The sequence below is a fragment of the Bos indicus x Bos taurus genome, chromosome 18, assembly GCF_003369695.1.
Source record: "Bos indicus x Bos taurus breed Angus x Brahman F1 hybrid chromosome 18, Bos_hybrid_MaternalHap_v2.0, whole genome shotgun sequence".
NCBI lineage: Eukaryota > Metazoa > Chordata > Mammalia > Artiodactyla > Bovidae > Bos > Bos indicus x Bos taurus.
In genome coordinates, this window is record NC_040093.1 from 50816971 (window position 1) to 50838577 (window position 21607).

Below are 21607 nucleotides of genomic sequence, written 5' to 3' on the forward strand. Positions count from 1 at the left end.
CCTGCATCAGTCACCTCTTCCCCAGCTGTACTATGCCACTCCAGGTAGCCGCCTTGAAATGGGTGAAGAGCTACCCTCCTGTGAAGAAAGCTAATGGTCCGTTACTGGTGTTCTTTCATACATGAAAGCAAACATCTTGAACATCTCCCAGGACATATGTACATCATACAGATAAGTCACTTAACATCCATGTGTGCAACAGCACTGCTCCACTGAACTTCCTCTTCCGGCTTTTAAGGACACACTGTAACTGTGCTCATTCAGTATTTTTACCCTTGACCTATTAATTCAGTCCCCACTGTGGTTCCTGTAGGTGGCACTGAGTCACAGTGGCTAAGAGCAGAGGCTTTGTCTGGAGTCAGGTGGCTTGGAGTCAAGACCCAGTACCACTTAGCTAGCTTTTGTTCTAGGCGCTGAACTTAACCTCTGTGGCCTCAGTTTCTTCATGTGTAAACTGGGACACTTGTACCACAGAGGTGGCATGACCCTATGTATTAATACATCAAGCTCCTGTAAAGTTCTGAGAACAGTGTCTGACTTTAAGTCCTCGATTGTTGGCTATCATTATTACTGGGTATAAAAATATCTGTATCAAAGCGTGGAATAAAATTTACTGATCTTTTCTGCCCTTGTATCTTTGACGTTTGGAAAAAGTTCTGAGATAGTGAGAGATAACTAGAGAATTAAAGGTTCTCTGAAGATTTGGGAGATGGATATTTCCCCTCAGCTGGGCTGCCATTCTGTAGACCCTTTCAGAGTAAATCACCGAAAGAGAACACCCACTCTTCACATGGTCAATGCAGAATGTTTAATACTGGTAATTCGGTGATTTCACCCTATTTGCAATGTACACAAAGCCTTAATTCAGGGTAAAGGAAACAATCTCCAAAGGAGGATCCAAGCAATACATACTCTGAGCTTCTGGAAATTTAGAAAATGCCACTTTAGGCCATGCTGGTACTTGGGAAATGACTTTGGTTAAATACTCTGTGAATATAAGAAACAGTACTAGGGATGAACAGTGACAAAAGGAGTGGATCTTATCTAGCTGCACTTCAGTCACTTGAAGACATTAAAAACATAATAATAGATGTAAAAAACCCAGGCCACTTTCCACACCAATGAAATATAAATCTTTTTTGTTTTTTTTAAAAAAAGCTTCCCAAGTGGTTTCAGACTGCAGCTGAAACTAAAACATTGTGTGGACTTCAGAGTCTACTTCTGAGAAGAGGCCAAACCTTGCTATTTTCTAATCAAAACTGAACATAGATTACTTGTACAAAAGATGAAACATGATGAAAGGAATCAAAGGAAAGTTACTCTTTTCACTTCCATTTTTTTCCTCTGTCTCATTTAAGATAGTCTCACCCTGCTGATTAATTTCTTAGTTTCTACATATCTTACGAGAGGGTGACATAGTAGTTATTACAGCCAAAGTCCATAGGGCTTTCAACCTCCCAATTTTCTGATGACTCACAGAGATGCTGTGATGGTCTGTGTTCACACAATGTATGAGTGGCTAAATCAAGAGTGGAACCAGGTCTTCTGACTCCTGAGCCAGCATACAAGGTACTCCTGTGAGTGGTCACTAGTGATTGCCCAAGAAAACCCTGTCCTGCAGCTGTCAGCCCTGGAAACGCAGAGGTAATCCCTTATTCAGAAGCAGAGACCCTTCCCGCCCAGCACTGTCCTGAGGGAGGCAGCCGTGAATTCCTACTAGGGAAGGCGAGAAACCACTTGGCACCCACATCACATTTCCACTGGGCTGGAATTTGAATCTTATCTCCAGCTGAGGTTATGTTAACATTAACCAGAAAATAGATCTAGTGCTGTCCAGATCAGACACTGGGAATACATCAAACAAGACAGGCCTCTGCCCCCTTAGGACTTGGTTTCTAAGAGGAGACACACACACAGATCCAGAATACAGTGTCAAGTGGTGCTAAGCACGAGTATAGCAGGGAAGAGGGGCTGGACAGGGCCAGGGCTGTTCCGTGACATGGGTGACGCAAGGAAGGCCTCTGGGGAGGGATGACAATTGAACAGAGGCCTGGAGAAACTCAGGGTGAGCCTATACAGAGAGAACACTGGGTGGAAAGATAAAGGCACCTTAATAGGACTTGAGATTTGCATTCCATTCTGAACCATATCCTCCTTCATGGATCACAGCCTTCTCATGGTGAAGGGACTTGCGGAACTCAGTGAAGCCATGCCATACAGGGCCACCCAAGATGGACACGTCATAGTGGAGGGTTCTGACAACGTGGTCCATTGGAGAACAAAATCATGACCCCCTCCAGTATTCTTGCCTCAAGAACCCTATGAATAGAATGAAAAGGCAAATGGACATCACCAGATGGTCAATACCGAAATCAGATTGATTATATTCTTTCAGCTGAAAATGGAGAAGCTGTATACAGTCAGCAAAAACAAAGCCTAGAGCTGACTGTGGCTCAGATCATGAGCTCCCTATTGCAAAATTCAGGCTTAAATTGAAGAAAGCAGGGAAAACCACAGGCAATTCAGGTAAGACCGAAATCAAATCCCTTATGGTTATGCAGTGGAGATAGCAAATAGATTCAAGGGATTAGATCTGGTAGACAGAATGTCTGAAGAACTATGAACAGAGATGTGTAATATTTTACAGGAGGCAGTGACCAAAACAACCCCAAAGAAAAATGTAAGAAGGCAAAGGGGTGGTCTGAGGAGGCTTTACAAATAGCTGAGAAAAAGAAGAGAACTGAAAGGCAAGGGAGAAAGGAAAAGATTTACCCAACTGAATGCAGGGTTCCAGAGAGTAGCAAGGAGAGATAAGAAAGCCTTAGTGAACAATGCAAAGAAATAGAGGAGTATAATAAAATGGGAAGCGATCCCCTCAAGAAAATTGGAGAAATCAAGGGACCATTTCATGCAAAGATGAGCGCAATAAAGGATAGAAAATGCAAGGACCTAACAGAAGCAGAAAAGATTAAGAAGAGCAAGAATACACAGAACTATACAAAAAAGGGACTTACTTGGTGGCTCAGATGGTAAAGAATCTGCCTGCAATTCAGGAGATGTGGGTTTGATCCCTGAAGGAAATGCTACTCACTCCAGTATTCTTACCTGGAGAATTCCATGGGCAGAGGAGCCCAGCAGGCTGCAATCCATGGGGTTGCAGAGAGTCAGATATGACTGAGCAATTAATACTCAGTTCAGTTCAGTTATTCAGTTGTGTCTGACTCTTTGCAACCCCAAGAATCACAGCACGCCAGGCCTCACTGTCCATCACCAACTCCCGGAGTTCACTCAAACTCATGTCCATCGAGTTGATGATGCCATCCTATACAAAAAAGTCTTAATCAACTGGATAACCATGATGGTGTGATCACTCACCTAAAACCAGACATCCTGGAGTGTGAAGTCAAATGGGCCTTAGGAAGCATTACTACAAGCAAAGCTAGTAGAGGTAATGGAATTCCAGCTGAACTATTGAAAATCCTAAAAGATGATGCTGTGAAAGTGCTGCACTCAATATGTCAGAAGATTTGGAAAACAGCAGTGGCCACAGGACTAGAAAAGGTCAGTTTTCATTCCAAACAAAGAAGGGCAATGCCAAAGAATATTCAAACTACTGCACAGTTGCACTCATTTCACATGCTAGCAAGTTAATGCTCAAAATCCTTCAAGTTAGGCTTCAGCAGTACATGAACCAAGAACTTTCAGATGTACAAGCTGGATTTAGAAAAAGCAGAGGAACCAGAGATCAAATTGCCGACATTCATTGGATCATAGAGAAGCAAGGGAATTCCAGAAAGACATCTTTTTCTGCTTCATTGACTATGCCAAAGCTTTGTGTGGATCACAATGAACTGTGGAAAATTCTTAAAGAGATGAGAATACCAGACCACCTTACTTGTCTGCAGAGAAACCTGTATATGAGTCAAGAAGCAATAGTTAAAACCTTAAATGGAACAACTGACGGGCTCAAGATTGGGAAAGGAGTATGTCAAGTCTATATATTGTCACTCTGTTTATTTAACTTATATGCAGAGTACATTATGTGAAATGCCAGGCTGGATGAATCACAGACTGGAATCAAGATTGCTGGGAGAAATATCAACAACTTTGATTGTTGAGAAAAGTAAAAGCGCTTCAGAACAAGTTTTAAATATTTAATTCTTCTAAGAGCTAATTCTCCCAAGATTTTAAAATTGTCAAAATAGAGTTCTGATTGAAAAAGAAGACTTTTTTAAGCAATAGATTACTCTTGAGTTTCTTTATTTCTTCCTTTCTTTCTTTTTTAAAAAATGCTATGCAGGCAAGTCACTGTAGAAATCAAATTCCTTTAAGAAGAACCAGTGCAAGAATTTAAATTTGGCATCTTGATCAAAACTACTGTAACAAGTGGAAACAGTGATATCTAAAGCTTACCAACTATCGACTCTTCAGCAGATTAACAAATACTTAGCCCAGGACATTTGAGATCAAATTGAAAATGGAAAGTTTTCTCATAAGCCCTTAGAGGCAGATCTGAACAAGCATACATAGAAGAGGGAAAAGAGAGAGTGAAAATAAAACTTAACATTATGCAGATTTATGCCTTATTTTTCAGCATTTTTTTTTTTATGTTGGTTCTCTCAACCTGGTTTTGCTTTTTATTAGATCTGTATAGTTTGGTTAATTAGTGAGTTGGTTTTATATTTAAGCTACAATTAATCTTTTTTCTTTGATATTTATTTCTTTGCCTTTTTTAACTACTTTGAATTTTTAAATGTTTTATTCAGTCTTTAGAGCATCACAATGGCAATATGTATTTCCCTTAAAACACTGCAAACAAATATACTAGGAGTGCACCATTTTAATCTTTACTAGTTATTGTGAGATTGCTGTGTAAGTTAATAAACACATTTGTAAATACATTGTTTGCAGGAAGTAAATTTCTGAGTTACAGCTCAGGAAAAGCCCGCTGAATTTATGTTGTAAGCATTACTTAACACAGTATAAGGATGAAAAGACAGCAAAAATATCTTCATACTTCCTCATCCCCTCATTGCAACAAAGCCCTTAACTGGGAGAACCTTATTCCCCTCTCTTTCCTCTTCCTCCTCCACTTCCCACTTACTATATCACCTTATAATATTCAGAGAGCACTTGGATTATGGGTCTGAATAGAGAAATGCTTTCAGATAATCATTAGCCCACATACCCCAGTAACTTGTACTCAAAGATGGGATGGAGTTGTAAAGTGCTTTTATAATACAATATTATTGTTAAAGGCAAGGGTTGACTCTTTTGTTTTCTTTTGACATGGCATGTCCTGAAATAAATATCAATTCAATATGGCAGATGGGTCAGTCATATTCTTTATTTGGAAGAAGTTGTGATTTCTGATATGGGGATGATTGTCTTCCTACACTGTAGCATTTGATGTATCTTTAAGGCAGTAACCAGTTATGCTGCTTTTAATATTGGTCTTTTTATTTGGCTTGGGGTTCTTCAACAGAAGCAGTGAAGTGTGTTCATAGTGCAGATTTTCTGTTTAATAAAGTTTTGCTGCCAAAAAAATGTATAAATAAACTGTTAAAAAAAAAAAAAAACAACTTTAAATATGAAGATGGTACTACTTTAATGGCAGAAAGAGAAGAGGAAATAAGAGCCTCTTGGTGTGAGAAGAGAGTGAAAAAACTGGCTTAAGACTCAACATTCAAAAAAACCAAGATCATGGCATCTGGTCCCATCACTTCATGGCAAATAGAAGGGAAAAAAGGGGAAGCAGTGACATTTTATTTTCCTGGGCTCCAAAATCACTGCTCATGGTAACTGCAGCCATGAAATTAAAAGACGCTTACTCTTTGAAGAAAAGCTATGAAAAACCTAGGCAGCATATTAAAAAGCAGTGACATTACTTTGCCGACACAGGTCCGATAATCAAAGTATGGTTTTTCCAGTACTCATGTATGGATGTCAGAGTTAGACCAGGAAGAACTGACACTTCCTGCCAAAGAACTGACACTTTCCAACTGTGATGCTGGAGAAGACTCTTGAGGGTCCCTTGGACAGCAAGGAGATCCAACCAGTCCATCCTAAAGGAAATCATCCCTGGATATTCATTGGAAGGACTGATGCTGAAGCTGAAGCTCCAATACTTTGGTCACCTGATGCGAAGAGCTGACTCATTAGAAAAGACCCTGATTCTGGCAAAGATTGAAGGCAAAAGGAGAAGGGGACAGCAGAGGATGAGATGGTTACATAGCATTACTGACTCAAAGGATATGAATGAACAGTCTCTGGGAGATAATGAAGGACAGGTGTGCTGCAATCCATGGGATTGCAAAGAGGACTTAGCAACTGGACAGGATTTAGTGACTGGACAAGACTTTGTGGCTGAACAAGACTTTGTGACTGAACAACAACAACAATCCTAGGCCATCCTAGACCATCTTGTCTCCAGCTGACCTGCCTGCTGACCACAGATGCATGAGAAAGCTCATCAGCAATCGATCAGACTGAATCAGACTGAATCAGACCAGAACTGTGTAGCTGACCTCTTTAGGTCACTAAGTTTTAGGATAGTTTGTTTCATAGTAATAAATACTGATACCCATTCATTCAATGAAATATCTTGGAGCAATTTGAAAGAATGAAGGGAACATATGCATATTGGTATGTGCATGGAAAGCTTGCTGACACAAATTAATATTTACAAAGTGTGTAATTCTACAAGCTAACCTATAGCCCTCTAACAATTTCCCCCATTTCTGCATGCTAGCCTTTGTTGATCTCTATTGTAGTCAGATAACTCTATACATTGATGTCCTTGTTAAAATAAGTTTTGAAATGCCCATGTTAAACAGATTTATTTCAGGATTGTCAGTGAATCCTTCAGAACGGGTAGTGTATGCTGCTGCCCTATTGTTATTTGACATTAATACCCGCTTCCCATTGAGAGAGTCAATTCCTAGGCAGGTTGATAAGAAGTCCGGGAGTCCCGGAGGAGATAGGGGTCTGGAATTGGGTGGAGTCCCGGAGGAGATAGGGGTCTGGAATTCTCAAGGAGGAGGAAAGGATAAACATCTTTTTTTTCTCTACATTCCTTAGTCTTAGTCACATAAAATGTTTTTTCTTTAAGCCCAGAACTGATGATTACACAACAAACAACTCAGTTTAAACTCTCTACTAAGGATTATAAAACAACAATGTATCCTGCTTGAGGACAGTTTCTCCTTCCTGAAAACCTTCTGGCTAATCCTGTTATCTTAAAATGTAAATTATGGGAGTGGGTCTAGTAAGATCTTTACAACCTTGAAACATTCTTTTGATTTATTGTAATAAATATAACTCCCTTGCTAACACTAGCGAGGGGGACACTTTCCACCCCCCCTTCCGATGTCTATATCAGAAGCTTTCTCTGTCCCTCAACGTCCGCTGGATCATCGAAAAAGCAAGAGAGTTCCAGAAAAACATCTATTTCTGCTTTATTGACTATGCCAAAGCCTTTGACTACGTGGATCACAATAAACTGTGGAAAATTCTGAAAGAGATGGGAATACCAGACCACCTGACCTGCCTCTTGAGAAACTTATATGCAGGTCAGGAAGCAACAGTTAGAACTGGACATGGAACAACAGACTGGTTCCAAATAGGAAAAGGAGTACGTCAAGGCTGTATATTGTCACCCTGCTTGTTTAATGTTAGGTAGGTCGAATAGGGAAAAGAAGTCCAAAATTGTGGTGGCTAAAAGACAAGGAAGGGAAAAGCCCGCGAAAATAGAACAAAGGAAGGTCAAAGGAAGGTCCAAGGACCAGAGTGAAGATTTCAGGTAGAACAAATAGCACTCCTGGCTAAGCCCAGTTTGCACACGGCAGCCCAGGTGGCGGAAAAAAACATAAAAGGAGCCAAAGCGCTTTCTTGCTCTCTTTCTCTCCCTCATGCCTACGCTCTTTCTCTCTCTCTCCATCTCTCACTCTCTCTCTCCCCCTCCCCCACACACTCCTCCACTCTCTTCTCTTCGAGTCTTTGGGTTGGCATGCCCTCACGCTTCGAGGATGGATTCTCCTACTATCTTCTAAAGAAAATAGAGCTGTAACAACTGATTTGCCTAAAAGCTATAACACGGTTTGTCCAAGACCCGAGAGCTGTGATGTGCTGAGGGCTTTAATGTCCGTAGCTCCAAATCTTTGTTGTAACAAGACAAAGAACCGAGGAATGTACACTTGCATGACATTTAACTTATATGCAGAGTACATCATGAGAAAGGCTGGGCTGGAAGAAGCACAAGCTGGAATCAAGATTGCCGGGAGAAATATCAATAACCTCAGATATGCAAATGACACCACCCTTATGGCAGAAAATGAAGAGGAACTAAAAAGCCTCTTGATAAAAGTGAAAGTGGAGAGTGAAAAAGTTTGCTTAAAGTTCAACATTCAGAAAACGAAGATCATGGCATCTGGTCCCATCACTTCATGGCAAATACATGGGGAAACAATGGAAACAGTGTCAGACTTTATTTTTGGGGGGCTCCAAAATCACCACAGATGGTGATTGCAGCCATGAAATTAAAAGATGCTTACTCCTTGAAAGGAAAGTTATGACCAACCTAGACAGCATATTAAAAAGCAGAGATATTACTTTGCCAACAAAGGTTCGTCTAGTCAAGGCTATGGTTTTTCCAGTGGTCATGTACGGATGTGAGAGTTGGACCGTGAAGAAAGCTGAGCGCCGAAGAATTGATGCTTTTGAAGTGTGGTGTTGGAGAAGACTCTTGAGAGTCCCTTGGACTGCAAGGAGATCCAACCAGTCCATTCTAAAGGAGATCAGTCCTGGGTGTTCATTGGAAGGACTGATGCTGAAGCTGAAACTCTAGTACTTTGGCCACCTCATGCGAAGAGTTGACTCATTGGAAAAGACTCTGATGCTGGGAGGGATTGCGGGCAGGAGGAGAAGGGGACGACAGAGGATGAGATGGCTGGATGGCATCACCGACTCGATGGACATGAGTTTGAGTGAACTCCGGGAGTTGGTGATGGACAGGGAGGCCTCGTGTGCTGTGATTCATGGGGTCGTGAAGAGTTGGACATGACTGAGCAACTGAACTGAACTGATACAAAAGCTCTCGAGTGATCAAGACTGGTCCCTGGTCCCGAAGTTAAATCTTCTTCAGAGATCACGAATTGGACACCATTCACCACCTTGCCTTAACATCCCTAGAGAGTAATGGTTCATACAGTACACTTTGGGAAATGCTGTCTTGTTTATTCTTGGGATAACTAGCTCTATGAACTCTGCTGTGTTTCTCTGCCACTTTGCTGGAAGGCTTTCTGATTTGTGTATTGTGCTGTGTCCTGTGTCTTATTCTTGTCAAATTCATTCCCCAAAACCCATTATAATAAAAGTAAGTAGCAAATAGTTTCTGCTTTAAAAAACATTCCCCTGACTTTCCCCATCAGCATTAGCCTTTATGTACACACACAATTGTTACTTTGTCCAATGTGCGCATTTCAGGTCAAAGTGATCTATTTCAGAAAATTGGACTTACTTAAACTATCTTGATGAAAGGATTGTACTTGGGGCCCTGGAAGAGAAGTGATCCTCTCTTGGAGAGAAGAGGACTCACAGCACTGGCCTTGGAGGTAGAAGTCCTGGAAATTCAGGCTCTGAAAGAAATCAAAGATGACACAAACAAATGGAGAGTTATATCATGTTCTTGGATTGAAAGAATCAATATTGTGAAAATGACTATACTATACAAAGCAATCTACGTATTCAATGAATCTTTGTCAAATTACCAAGGGCATTTTTCACAGAATTAAAACAAAAAATTTTACATTTTGTATGGAAACACAAAAGACTCCAAACAGCAAAAGTAATCTTGAGAAAGAAAAATGGAGCAGGAGGAATCAGACTCCCCAGCCTCAGACTATACTACAAAGCTACAGTGATCAAAAACAGGACTAGCACAAAAACAGAAATATACATCAAAGGAACAGGATAGACGATCCATCTAAAGGAGGCAAGAATATACCACAGAGAAAAAGCAGTCTCTTTAATAAGTGGTGCTGGAAAAACTGGATAGATACATGTAAAAGAATAAAAACAGAACACTCTTTAACACACAAAAGAAAAAACTCAAAATGGATTAAAGAATTAAATGTAAGGCCAGATAGTATAAAACATTTAGAGGAAAATATATGCAAAACATTGATAAATTGCAGCAAGATTTCAACCCACTACACAGAGTAATGAAAATAAAAACAAAAGTAAACAAATGAGACCTAATTAAATTTAAAAGCTTTTGCACAGCAACAGAAATGATAAACAAAATTTAAAGACATCCCTCAGAATGGGAGAAAACATTTGCAAATGAAGCTACGGACAAGGGATTAATCTCCGAAATGTACAAGCAGCACATGCACCTCAATATCAAAAAAACGAACAACCCGAACAAAAAATGGGTGGAAGACCTAAAGACTTCTTTCTCCAAAGAAGATATTCGATGGCCACCAAACACAGGACAAGATGCTCAACATCACTCATTATTAGAGAAGTCCAAATCAAAACTACAATGAGGTATCACCTCACACTAGCCAGAATGGCCATCTTCAGAAAAATCTACAAACAATAAATGCTAGAGTGGGTACGGAAAAAAGGGAACCTCCTACACTGTTGGTGGGAATGTAAATTGGTGCAGCCACTATGGAGAACAGTATGGAGGTTTCTTTAAAAACTAAGAATAGGGCTATCGTATGATCCAGCAATCCCAGTGCTAGGCATATATCCAGAGAAAACCACAATTTGAAAGCATGCATGCGCCTTGACGTTCACTATTTACAATAGCCAGAACATGAAAGCAACCTAAATGTCTATCAGTGGAGGAACGGATAAAGAAGGTGTGGTGTATGTGTATACAATGGAATATTACTCAGCCATAAAAAGGGATGAAATAGTGCCATTTACAGGGACATGAATGGTCCTAGAGACTGTCATAAAGAGTGAAGTAAGTCAGAAAGAGAAAAACAAATATCATGTAATATTGCTTATATGTGGAATATGGAAAAATGGTACAGACAAGTTTATTTGCAAAAGAGAGAATCTCAGATGTAAAGAACAAACTTATGGTTACCAAGTAGGGGAAGGGGGCGTGGGATAAATTGGGAAATTGACATATATACACTAGTATGTATAAAATAGATAACTAATGAAAACCTACAGTATAGCTCAGAGAACTCTATTCAGTGCTCTGTGGTGATCTAAATGAGAGGGACATCTTTTAAAAAAGTGGATATATGTATACATGTAACTGATTCACTTTGTTGCATGGCAGAAACTAACATAACACTGTAAAGCAGCTATATTCCAATAAAAATTAAAAATAAGAAATCCAGACATTGGTATGAAGGCACTGGATCCTCGGGGGTTGCTGAGCCCCAGTTTGTTCTGTTTATCCAAAAATGAGGATGGTGTCATAGGGAAGTTTCAGGGACATTCTGGTGGTGAGAGAAATTAATGAGGGTGAAACTGTGTGCTGGACCTGGGGTTGTCAGTCCAGGCCCCTACATTTCTGCACAGCAGGAACAGAAAAGGAGGGTATCTATTTGTATGACTGAAATAGCCATAAATATCTAGCAGAGCTGGATCCATGGACTCCAGTAATACCATTAAGAACAGCTTTTCTCCATTTTCCAACAGATTTTCTGTCTTGACTCTTATTAGAAGAGGGGACCTAAATAACAAATGCCCACTAAAATGAGGGAAAGATCCATAGTCTTCACCACTCATTGTTGACTTATGTCAGGCCTTGGCTCACTGATGTCCCTTGTCATGACCTTGGCCTGTAACTTTAAGACCTATAATTAGTCTCAGAATCAGGAAGAAAGGGGCTGTCAGCCCAACCTCTGCCTCGTTTCCTGAACACCGATTTTTACCCAATTCCTTTTCTTTTTGTACCAAGAGATGAGGGTGTTGCGTGCTTGAAGACAAACTCCTCATTTGGGGAGGTGGATAGAAGACATAAAGCTTGGCCATACTTAGAAATACAGATGGAACTGGACTGAATGCCCCTTTTCATTCACTGATTCAGGTTGGTGGTGTTCGTGAATCCTAATTTGTAAATGAAAGACTTTTGGCTTTTCTGCTGCTGCTAAGTCACTTCAGTCATGTCTGACTCTGTGTGACCCCAGAGATGGCAGCCCACCAGGCTTCCCCGTCCCTGGGATTCTCCAGGCAAGAACACTGGAGTGGGTTGCCATTTCCTTCTCCAATGCTTGAAAGTGAAAAGTGAAAGGGAAGTCGCTTAGTTGTGTCCGACTCCTAGCGACCCCACGGACTGCAGCCTACCAGGCTCCTCCATCCATGGGATTTTCCAGGCAAGAGTACTGGAGTGGGGTGCCATTGGCTTTTCTATTTGGTGGAAAAGACAATCCTAGGGAGGGAGGAAGGAGAGACAGAAAGAAGAAGAGAAGAAAGAAGAAGGAGGAGGAAAAGGAGAAAGGAGAATGACAGGAAGAAAGAAGGGGGGACAGAGGAGGTGAAGGAGAGAGGGAGGGAGGAAGGGTAAAGAGGAGATAAGGGGTGGAGAGCCTTAGGCAGGCCAGTGCTGGAGGAGCAGGCAGAACGTTCCCTCAACAATTCCTTTTCTCCGTAGTGCCTCTTACTCCAGGTTTTTGTGGGCATCAGTTTCCAGTTTTCAAACTTATTTTTATGACCATTAAAGTTATAAACATAAATAACTATAAACAACAGAAGGCCCAGAAAGCTTCGAAAATGCTTAAAAGTGCTCCCTGATCTCACTCCCTGTGGATCCGGGTGAGATTTCCTGGAGAAAGGATATTTGAGCTGTAATATAAGAGTTTTGTAGATGATTAGGTGAAGAGAGTGGGGGAGAAAGAGTTCTCATGTTTGCCCCTCAGGATTCACTTTCCATTTTTCATCTCTGTGCCCCAGAGGCATGGCCTCCAGGGACTGTCTCTCCAGGCTCTCGAGTGGGTTTGGCCAATGGGAGGCACCCCCAAGAGGTGAGTGCAGGGAGCAGGTGAATGGTGGTGTTTATTCCTCTGCTCCCTCCTTGTCTGAGGTGGCATTCCTCTACGGATGGCCACAGCTGTGTCAGCCTGTGTCAACCACAAGTCGTCTCTGACTGCAGGGAGCATAATTAACTGAGGACACTGGCTGCTGTGCTCTGAAGTCCATCCCTGCATTGCTCCAAGGCCATGTCTTGCATTGGCTGCTCCCAGATGTTCAGCCTGTGCAGCAGGGATACTAAGGCATTCCTGAGAGATCTGGGATTCCTCTGTCAATTTTGGCTCCTGACAATGTTGTCAAAACGTTCTTAGTCCAATCCATCCTTCTTCCTCTATTCTTCACTTGGAGTCAGAATTACATCATCATGTCAGATGCTCCTCCCAAACTTTCTGAGTCCCCTCCCATTTTCTCTTTTAAACGTTCTCCCTAATAAGATCCTAGCATGTTTAATCTCATCTTGGCGTTTGTTTCTTGGAGAACCTGCCTTTGCTGAGAGGCCCTTCATTTTCAACTGCCAGCTCACCCTTCCCCAGAAACTGTTCCCTCCTCGCCTCTTTGAGGCCTGGCTGTGATTCCAGCTCAGCTGTTGTTACTCCCTGGGTGGTGTTTCCCTTAGGCCTGTTTGCAACTTTTCAAGAAGTCCCATCATTAAACTCAGAAAAGTTACTGCTATAGACTGAATGTTTCAGTTCAGCTCAGTTGCTCAGTCGTGTCCAATGCTTTGCGACCCCATGAATCGCAGCACGCCAGGCCTCCCTGTCCATCACCAACTCCCGGAGTTCACTCAGACTCATGTCCATCGAGTCAGTGATGCCATCCAGCCATTTCATCCTCTGTCGTCCCCTCCTGCCCCCAATCCCTCCCAGCATCAGGGTCTTTTCCAATGAGTCAACTCTTCGCATGAGGTGGCCAAAGTACTGGAGTTTCAGCTTTAGCATCAGTCCTTCCAAAGAAATCCCAGGGCTGATCTCTTTCAGAATGGACTGGTTGGATCTCCTTGCAGTCCAAGGGACTCTCAAGAGTCTTCTCCAACACCACACTTCAAAAGCATCAATTCTTCGGCGTTCAGCCTTCTTCACAGTCCAACTCTCACATCCATACATGACCACTGGAAAAACCATAGCCTTGACTATACGGACCTTTGTTGGCAAAGTAATGTCTCTGCTTTTGAATATGCTATCTAGGTTGGTCATAACTTTCCTGACAAGGAGTAAGTGTCTTTTAATTTCATGGCTGCAGTCACCATCTGCAGTGATTTTCGAGCCCAAAAATATAAAGTCTGACACTGTTTCCACTGTTTTCCCATATATTTCCTATGAAGTGATGGGACCAGATGCCATGATCTTCGTTTTCTGAATGTTGAGCTTTAAGCCAACTTTTTCACTCTCCTCTTTCACTTTCTTCAAGAGGCTTTTTAGTTCCTCTTCACTTTATGCCATAAGGGTGGTGTCATCTGCATATCTAAAGTTATTGATATTTCTCCCGGCAATCTTGATTCCAGCTTGTGCTTCTTCCAGCCCAGCATTTCTCATGATGTACTCTTCATAGATGTTAAATAAGCAGGGTGACAATATACAGCCTTGACGAACTCCTTTTCCTATTTGGAACCAGTCTGTTGTTCCATGTCCAGGTCTAACTGTTGCTTCCTGACCCGCATACTGATTTCTCAAGAGGCAGGTCAGGTGGTCTGGTATTCCCATCTCTTGCAGAAGTTTCCACAGTTTATTGTGATCCACACAGTCAAAGGCTTTGGCATAGTCAATAAAACAGAAATAGATGTTTTTCTGGAACTCTCTTGCTTTTTCCACGATCCAGCAGATGTTGGCAATTTGATCTCTGGTTCCTATGCCTTTTCTAAAACCAGCTTGAACATCAGGAAGTTCACGGTTCACATATTGCTGAAGCCTGGCTTGGAGAATTTTGAGCATTACTTTATTAGCGTGTGAGATGAGTGCAATTGTGTGGTAGTTTGAGCATTCTTTGGCATTGCCTTTCTTTGGGATTGGAATGAAAACTGACCTTTTCCAGTCCTGTGGCCACTGCTGAGTTTTCCAAATTTGCTGGCATATTGAGTGCAGCACTTTCACAGCATCATCTTTCAGGATTTGAAAGAGCTCAACTGGAATGCCATCACCTCCACTAGCTTTGTTCATAGTGATGCTTTCTAAGGCCCACTTGACTTCACATTCCAGGATGTCTGGCTATATCTCCCCAAAACTCGTGTGTTAAAACCTGATCTGCAACAGACATAGAGAATAGACTTATGGACATGGGGAGAGGGGAGGAGAGGGTGAGATGTATGGAAAGAGTAACGTGTAAACTTACACTACCATATGTAAAATAGATAACCAACAGGAATTTGCTGTATGGCTCAGGAAACTCAAACAGGGGCTCTGTATCAACCTAGAGAGGTGAGATGGGGAGGGAGATGGGAGGGAGGATCAAAAGGGATGAGATATATGTATACCCATGGCTGATTCATTCTGAGGTTTGACAGAAAACAACAAAATTCTTAAAGAAATTATCCTTCAATAAAAAAATAAATTAAAAAGAAAAGAAAAACTGGTCTCCAATGTGATGATATTTGGAGATGGGGCCTTTGGGAGGTGATTTTTTCATGAGGGCAGAGCCCCCAAGAATGGGAAGGAGATCCCGGAGAGATGATCCTTTGCCTCTCCACCATTTGAAGTCACAGCAAAAAGGCAGCTTTCTATGAATCAGGCTCTCACCAGACCTGGAATCTGCTAGCACCTTAATCTTGAACTGTGCAGCCTCTAGAACTGTGAGAAATCAATCTCTGTCATCTATAAGCCACGGTTTGCGGTATTCAATTATAGCAGCCTGAATGGACTAAGATAGTTACCCTCTTTGAATGTAACACTTGTTTACTGCCAGGATTCTCTCTGATACAGTAGTCTGGCACAGAGAACAACTCGTGCAATATCCTGATGTGAGGGAAGACTTGTGTGCTCTCCATGATGCTGACCCACATCGCCCACTAGACACCGAAACTTGCTTGTCCTGTGGGCTTGGGGAAGCACATGATGGCCACACTCCTCTGAGCTTCCCTGCTGCCTTAGGCAAGCCTCCACCTTTCTACTGGCCTCAGGGTGTAACCAAATGCTTTCTCTATTGAACTTCTCTAATTTTTGCCTGCCAAGCATCCAATCCTCTTCTGATTATTATAATTTGATTTTCCTTTTGGGAATCAACTTTTTCCTTCTCTCAAACTACGTCAGTGTACCAGATTGGCCAATTGAATCAGAAATTAGAGTGTGGTTTGTTGGGTTAGTAAGAGTTAACTTGGGGGGTTTGTGGAAGCTATTGAGGAAAAGGATCTCTTTTCTTCAGGATTGATGTATTGAAAGAACTTTCTGGGGCCATCTCATGGATACAAGAGCTGATACAGGAGGAAATCTGAATTGAGAGACAGTGAGAAAGAGAGAAGATGAGAAAAACTGGTGACATCATTTGAGCCCTTGGATGCGGATGTGTCTGAAACCAACATGCCCTTGAAATTTTCACTTATGTAAGATAATTGACACTTGTTATTTTGACTAAACCATTTTAAGTTGGATTTTTGTCACTTTAAAAAAAAGAGAATTCAACTAAAACTGCTATAAGGGCCCGTCTAGTTTCATTGTTTTAGGAATTTACATGTTCTTCACACCAGAGACATAACATTTAATGTCAGCTACAATGAGTAGAAGCTACAGTGGGTACAATGCTGAAGACTCTTGAGAGTCCCTTGGACTAGATCCAACCAGTCCATCCTAAAGGAGATCAGTCCTGGGTGTTCATTGGAAGCACTGATGTTGAAGCTGAAACTCCAATACTTTGGCCACCTGATGAGAAGAACTGACTCATTTGAAAAGACTCTGATGCTGGGAAAGATTGAGGGCAGGCGGAGAAGGGGACGACAGAGGATGAGATGGTTGGATGGCATCACCGACTCAAAGGACATGAGTTTGGGTAGACACTGGGAGTTGATAACGGACAGGGAGGCCTGGCATGCTGCAGTCCATGGGGTCGCAAAGAGTCGGACATGACTGAGTGACTAAACTGAACTGAACTGACAATGGATAGAAAGCAACTTCTTCTCTATGCCTTCTTCCCAGAAATGAGAGATGGGGTTTTAAAAAATAGCCTTTGATATACAGTTTACATACTATAAAAGTGACTCATTTTTAAGTATAAAATTCAGTGATTTTTCGCAAATTTACAGAATTGTAAAATCCACTTTTAGAACATGTTTTCGTCATCCCCAAAAGATTTTTCATGTTCATTGGCAATCATTCCCTATTCCTATCCCTAGCCAAAGGCAATCATTAATCTGCTATTTGTCTGTGTTAGTTGCTCAGCCATGTCCAACTCTTTGTGACCCCATGGACTGTAGCCCACCAGGCTCCTCTGCCCATGAAATTCTTCAGGAGTGAATTGCCATTTCATGGGTTGCCGTTTCCTTCTCTGGATATTTGTCTATAGATTTGTTTTTTCTGAGTATTTCATGTAAATTGAATCACACAATATGTGGTCTTTGTGTCTGTCTTCGTTTTAACATCATGGTTTTGAGGATCATTGACTTGTAGTATGTATCATAACTTCCTTCTTTTCTTATCACTGAGCATTCACCAGAATCAATGTGTGGAGTATTTTCATTTGTTTGACTATTACAAATAAAGTTTCTGTAAACATCTGGATACAGATCTTTGTGTGAGCATATGTTTTCACTTCTCTTGGGTAGATACCCAGAAGTAGAATTGTTGGTTTATATGGAAGTTTTAGGTTTAACTTTTTAAGAAAAGGTCAAACTGTTTCCCAAAGTGACTGCACCAAAAGCATTAACGCATGAGGGTTCTGTTTTCTCCACATCCTCACCAGCACTTACTATATCTGTTTTTTGATTGTAGACATTCTATTGGGTATGTATTAGTACATAGTTGTGGTTTTTATTTGCATATCTCTAAGGATCAATGCAAAGAAATAGAGGAAAACAACAGAATGGAAAAGACTAGAGATGTCTTCAAGAAAATTAGAGATACCAAGGGAACATTTCATGCAAAAATCAGCTCAATAAAGGACAGAAATGGTATGGACCTAACAGAAGCAGAAGATATTAAGAAGAGGTGGCAAGAATACACAGAAGAACTGTACAAAAAAGATCTTCACGACCCAGATAATCACGATGGTGTGATCACTGACCTAGAGCCAGACATCCTGGAATGTGAAGTCAAGTGGGCCTTAGAAAGCATCACTACAAACAAAGCTAGTGGAGGTGATGGCATTCCAGTTGAGCTCTTTCAAATCCTGAAAGATGATGCTGTGAAAGTGCTGCACTCAATATGCCAGCAAATTTAGAAAACTCAGCAGTGGCCACAGGACTGGAAAAGGTCAGTTTTCATTCCAATCCCAAAGAAAGGCAATGCCAAAGAATGCTCAAACTACCGCACAATTGTACTCATCTCACATGCTAGTAAAGTAATGCTCAAAATTCTCCAAGCCAGGCTTCAGCAATATGTGAACCATGAACTTCCTCATGTTCAAGCTGGTTTTAGAAAAGGCATAGGAACCAGAGATCAAATTGCCAACATCTGCTGGATCGTGGAAAAAGCAAGAGAGTTCCAGAAAAACATCTATTTCTGTTTTATTGACTATGCCAAAGCCTTTGACTGTGTGGATCACAATAAGCTGTGGAAACTTCTGCAAGAGATGGGAATACCAGACCACCTGACCTGCCTCTTGAGAAATTTGTATGCAGGTCAGGAAGCAATAGTTAGACCTGGACATGGAACAACAGACTGGTTCCAAATAGGAAAAGAAGTACGTCAAGGCTATATATTGTCACCCTGCTTATTTAACGTCTATGAAGAGTACATCATGAGAAATGCTGGGCTGCAAGAAACACAAGCTGGAATCAAGATTGCCAGGAGAAATATCAATAACCTCAGATATGCAGATGACACTACCCTTATGGCAGAAAGTGAAGAGGAACTAAAATGCCTCTTGAAGAAAGTGAAAGAGGAGAGTGAAAAAGTTGGCTTAAAGCTCAACATTCAGAAAACGAAGATCATGGCATCTGGTCCCATCACTTCATGGGAAATAGATGGGGAAACAGTGGAAACGGTATCAGACTTTATTTTGGGGGGCTCCAAAATCACTGCAGATGGTGACTACAGTCATGAAATTAAAAGACACTTACTCCTTGGAAGGAAAGTTATGACCAACCTAGGTAGCATATTCAAAAGCAGAGACATTACTTTGCCAACAAAGGTCCATCTAGTCAAGGCTATGGTTTTTCCTGTGGTCATGTATGGATGTGAGAGTTGGACTGTGAAGAAAGCTGAGCGCCAAATAATTGATGCTTTTGAAGTGTGGTGTTGGAGAAGACTCTTGAGAGTCCCTTGGACTGCAAGGAGATCCAACCAGTCCATCCTAAAGGAGATCAGTCCTGGGTGTTCATTGGAAGGACTGATGCTGAAGCTGAAACTCCAAACTTTGGCCATCTCGTGCGAAGAGTTGACTCATTGGAAAAGACCCTGATGCTGGGAGGGATTGGGGGCAGGAGGAGGAGGGGACGACAGAGGATGAGATGGCTGGATGCATCACCATGTCGATGGATATGAGTTTGGGTGGACTCCGGGAGTTGGTGATGGACAGGGAGGCCTGGCATGCTGCGATTCATGGGGTCACAAAGAGTCGGACACGACTGAGAGACTGAACTGATCTGAACTGAAGGATTAATGATATTGAGCATTTTGTCATGTGTTTAATAGCCATATTTTCTTTCTTGAATTGTATATTTAAATCTTCTGCCCATTTAAAAATTGGACTCTTTTGTATTCTTTTTATTTAGTTGTTTGTTCCTTGTATATTTTGGATTTAAGTCTTTTGTCAGATGAATTATTTATAAATATTTAGGAGACAGAAATTTAAATCAAGAAGCTAGTGGTCCTATCTATTTCTTCATTCCCAGGGTGGGCCTTGGCATACCTCGAATGGTTAAAATCTGCCTTTGAACCCTCTTCTCTCATGGACTTATGTCCTTCTAAGCTGTGCTCCTCTATTTCTCTAAGGTCCTTACCTTAGTTTCTTTGGCTGCAAACAACAAAAACCAACTCTGGCTAAATTAAGCAAAAGGACGTTTGTGGAGGGACTTCTGGACCTGTTGACCAAGCCACACTTAGGCCACATAACCTCTCCCAGCTGGGCCAGTCTTGGTCACTTTGCTTTCTATAGTGAGGGGTAGGATCCTTGATTTACTGTCCCACCAAGACACCACACAGTGGAGGAAAGATCATTCCCCAAAAGGAAATCAGGACATTAATTCACTAACTGCTTTTCTTGCTCTGACTTTTTTTTTACTATATTATGCTGCTTTCTTTGGCATCCTTAATCAGGCAGTCAGAGCTCATTTCCAAGGAAGAAGCTGGGATTTCTTTAGAGAGGATATTGAGCAGATGAGTGGAGAGGGACAGACTTCTCTCTGTCTCTTCATTCTTAGGATCTGTTTTCCAAGAAACACCAGATCTATCCTAAATAAACTACCTGCTCTCCCTCTGTGTGTGTCAGCATCTGCCCCTGGAAAATAGCCTGTAACCAATAGCCCTCGAAAGCCCAAAACCCTCTGTCCAATTTCTCTGTGAGACCTCATGTCCTCTCTGCTTCCTTGCCTGAAAGTGCACCACACTTAAAATTTGAAAGCTTGTAGTTCATTGAATAACAACTAAAAATTTAAAAAAACACTTAGCACTTTTGCCTTGTTGAAGCCTAGTAGAACATGGGCCACCAGCAGCTCTACTAGAGCCGGGCAAGAAAATGTGGCCAGGGTTTTCGCTCTTGATGGGTCTCAAATTAGCACGGTCTAATCCAGAAATACAGCCTCGATATGTGCAGCCAGTGTTCACGGCAGTCCTTGAAGGACACCAGCTTCATTAAGTTGGGCTAAATGAACTTCCTTAAATGGGTCATTCAAGACATCTGCCTTATGCAGAAACAATGCTAGCTCTTTGTATATAAAATGAAAATTTAAAAACTTTTAAAGAAGACTTAGCATGTGGCCTGGCACATAGTATGTATTCAATATATGGTAGCTTATTAGTATTATTATTGTGGGATGAGAAAGGCCTAATCCAACTTAGAGTCAAATATGTAAATTAAAGTCAATTATGACACGAGAATGTTGTTAAGACAAATATTTGATTTTTGCTCTTTTAAAAGGGCAATTGCACATATACATTTTTGACTTTGGCTTTTGAGGGGCATATCCTCTTTTTTAATGCCTATTCTAGACGTCTAGAGTGTTATTTTGAGTGGCCTCTGCCCATCACAGTGGAATGAATGGCAACTGCCTGATTGAGAATACAGAAGAAAAGCAGCATGCTGTTGCTGCTGCTCCTAAGCCGCTTCAGTCGTGTCTGACTCTGTGCAACCCCATAGACAGCAGCCCACCAGCCCCCGTCGCCCCTGGGACTCTCTAGGCAAGAACACTGGAGTGGGTTGCCATTTCCTTCTCCAATGCATGAAAGTGAAAAGTGAAAGTGAAGTTGCTCAGTCGTGTCTGACTCTTAGCGACCCCATGGACTGCAGCCTACCAGGCTCCTCTGTCCAT

General features: G+C 41.6%; 1 pseudogene; it reads left to right on the forward strand.

Moving 5' to 3' along the window:
• The first annotated feature begins 20776 nt into the window (after positions 1-20776).
• Positions 20777-20944, forward strand: LOC113875357 (annotated as a pseudogene).
• The last annotated feature ends 663 nt before the right edge of the window (positions 20945-21607 follow it).